At 35.1% G+C, this 3,324-nt stretch overlaps 1 protein-coding gene and 1 long non-coding RNA gene across 2 annotated transcripts in view; one reads left to right on the top strand and one right to left on the bottom strand.

Moving 5' to 3' along the window:
- Positions 1–613, bottom strand: part of LRRC66 (leucine rich repeat containing 66) — a 36,032-nt gene extending 35,419 nt beyond the window's left edge. Inside the window, exon 1 of the mRNA XM_019627144.1 lies at positions 144–613. The gene's annotated coding sequence lies outside the window, so the exon portion shown is untranslated. The remainder of the gene's footprint in view (positions 1–143) is intronic.
- LOC109373375 (uncharacterized) overlaps positions 1–823 on the top strand; it is a 20,211-nt gene extending 19,388 nt beyond the window's left edge. Inside the window, exon 2 of the long non-coding RNA XR_002122211.1 lies at positions 612–823. This is a non-coding gene — a long non-coding RNA (uncharacterized LOC109373375). The remainder of the gene's footprint in view (positions 1–611) is intronic.
- The last annotated feature ends 2,501 nt before the right edge of the window (positions 824–3,324 follow it).

The following is a 3,324-nucleotide window of genomic DNA, read 5'->3' as shown; positions in this document are numbered from 1 at the left end:
CAGAAAGTAGAAATGAAATAAAGATTCCATTCTTATATAAAGGGAGAGAAGTTAAAATAATTAGGGGGAAAAAAAGCAGAAGAGGCTATTTTTTCATTAAGAAGTACAAAGAACACAAGAGTAACACTGTTTCTAAGGCGTACCTTATGATCCTTAGGTAGCTTTCAAACGGGTCTCTATCTGGATCAAGCCAGGTGGGAATTTTAGACCTAAGCCTGTGAGGCTCCTCCCATCTGCCCATGGAGCCCGCCCTGTGACAAACCTGCACCGTTTCATCACTAGGCTCTGGCCTCTTGCCACAGTTGACAGCATGACACTGAGGTCAGAGCCAGTGGGGTGCCTTCTGCACTGCACTCTAGGACTGTCCAAACTGGGCCTGTATAACTTCTAACTTCGAGCTCTAGGATTCCAGAAATAGTGACGGGGTCCCAGTCTCAAACTATATTTAAATTCATGTTTGTATGAGTAAGTAGAAACCTACTAATATTTTAACCCCTAAAAAATCAACAGCAAACAATTTACAGAATCTTTATTGCAAACAGAGGTCATTAATAGTTATTACAAATTGAATTAACTGAAACTCAAGTTAGCGATCTGAAACAGATTTATAGGTTTATTTTGTATGGCATAATCTGTAATGTTTGCCCCCTCAACACTTTTTAAAAGAAAACTAAATTTATCAGCATTTCAATGGTATCTGTTTTGTCAAGTTTAGCACTGGAACATTCTTACCCTCTTAAAAAAAACTCATTCAAATTAGGCAGAATTTCTACCTTTCATCACAAACCTATTACACAAAATTTGTTTTTTCATAATGCAAAAAGAATACAAATAATTATATTTTTAAATATTGCAGACCATGTGTAGGCAGTCCCCCCCTTTGTGTTGTTTTGCAGTTTTCCTCTCTGCCCAACAGAGTCTTGAAAACATCTTGCTTTTACTTCATTTGGCTCCCTGGCCATTGCATCCCACCTCTAAAATACTACAGTTATTTAAACAAGGATGTGTCCTCTCCTCTCCTGTGTTTGTCACCTACCTTCCCCTGGTCACTGCTTGTCACATCAGTGCTCATTGTAGGGGAGGAACAACCAACAGAAAGGGGAAAGTCAACATTTCAGTTTATAAAAAAATACCACCTGGTAGTGAGAATGAGTAGCTAAAAGCTTTACTGTTATGCAAAATAGGTTGCAGGTAAAACAGATAGTTTGTTCTTGATCTGCTTTCCAGGGAATTTTCCAGGTCTGCATTTCAGTGAAAAAGCACAGATGACCTTTAAAGTGCCCTCAAATACTACACCTGTTACCTTAACTATCAGTTCTATAAAAACATCAAAATATCCTTTCATGTCAAAAGCACTTAATGAAGATGTATCAAAAACACAAGTATTTCTCAAAGAGGAGTAAAAATAGATTATTTCGTGAATTACATTCAATAAATAATATTTTGTAACAGCATCTGTAGTGTTTGTAAAAATATTTAAAGAAATTTTCAAAACAAATCTAAATAGAGTAGACAAGTAATGAATGTAAAATTTAAAAATATACTATGTATCTGAATGAAAATTCCAATAGATTTTTTTTCTGAATATCATTCAGATATTAAATGATACCGAATGTATTAGAATAGGCTCTGAATGTCACTACAACTAACAACACTCAGAGGTCATAACTTTTACTTTCTGTTTTCTTCATTTAAAACCTGTACTCAGTATTATATATTGTAGTAAGTCAATCTCTATTTTAGTATGCTTTAATGACTATTGATAATCTCTAAGGCATTTGGTTTTCTATCAGAGATAACTGTAACAATACTGAATGCAAATTGTTTTTTGCATTGATTTTCTTGTCTAGACAGTTCAAAGTGACCGTGACAGATTATTGTTATAGCTGAATGCAGTGGGGCCTATGATTTATCACTACNTTGCAAGGTTAACATTTTCTCTAGTATTTTGGGGACAGAGTTTAACTCAGAAAAGAAGGATGGGGCTGTATCTGCATTTTCTAGAAATATTTGGTCCTTCAATGGAGTAGTATTTGCCTTAGCATCCTTTTAGCTCTGGGGAATTCATCTGCCTTAAGGAGAGATGTTCAGCATTTCTCTATTTACTTTTGTGGTGGGATATTTTGACATATTAATCTTCTACCTCTCTCTATTTTCCTCTTTCCCTTTATCTCCATTCAAGCAGAAAGCAGGCTCTGTGTTAATTGTCCCAGGGGAGGCACATTGCAAGGCACAAAGCAGAGGAGTCTACAAGTCTTTCTGGATTTGTTTTCTAACGGCCTAAACCTTTAGAGGAAAGGAATTTCTAGAGCTAGACAGGATTTTTGAAGAAACAAAAAGGGGGAAAAGGGGAAAGAATTTCTTCCAAACTGAAAAGACTGAAAAGAAGTGTTCTTTGGTGAGAAGGGGTAACACACACACACACACACACACACACACTTTGATGCCTTGTTGGGGTATAAGATTCTAGAGTTGTACAAATCTGGGGAAAGGCAGAGGAAAGCTCACAAGAGATTGATGTTAAGTACAAGTACCTTTCTTACACCCCATCCCCAACTGATCCTAGTAGAATGGGGGTTCAGAATCAGAAACTCTGTTGAGTTATACACAATAGAAGGCTATATCTCTAGTACACTTGAATTTGTGGGTTGAGATTCGCATCTACCATATTAGTTAAAAAATATGTTACATCATATGGATACGTGTAGCTATGATGTTCATCAAAGAGTTACAGTGAACAAAAGGGGAATAACCTAAATGTTGTTGGATTAAAACAATTATAATATATGTATATATGAAAACTATTTAAAATATTATGAGATTGTTTAATTAGATAAAAATGTTCAAAATATTCTGTGATATGAAAATACAAGTTATGAAATATTATGGAAAGTATGATCCAATTTGAAATAAAAATATATATGTAGATATAAAGAATAAGCTTAAAGAATATATATTACATGAAGGACTTTAATTTTTCCCTTAAAATTTTTCTTTAAGTCCCAATTTCTACAAATAACAAGTATTCCTTTTATAATAAGTACAGTACAGTTAAATTATAAAATAAAATACAAGTAGTTTACACTTTACACTGAAAATGCTTCACATTGCTTTTATGGACAAGGTCAGGGAGAGAAGACTCCTACCCTTCTCACACAGTTCTGCTGATATGGTGACTGGGATAGCCATTCTTCTACCTGCCAGCTATTATTGTCAAAATGATGCTTAAAACAAGACCAGAAGCTGGAGAAAGAGCACAAAAGGACGGAAGGAAGGAAGGAAGGAAGGAAGGAAGGAAGGAAGGAAGGAAGGAAGGAAGGAAGG

The sequence above is a fragment of the Hipposideros armiger genome, unplaced genomic scaffold (assembly GCF_001890085.2).
Source record: "Hipposideros armiger isolate ML-2016 unplaced genomic scaffold, ASM189008v1 scaffold_714, whole genome shotgun sequence".
NCBI classification, from domain to species: domain Eukaryota; kingdom Metazoa; phylum Chordata; class Mammalia; order Chiroptera; family Hipposideridae; genus Hipposideros; species Hipposideros armiger.
This window is presented reverse-complemented; position numbering and strand designations above follow the sequence as displayed.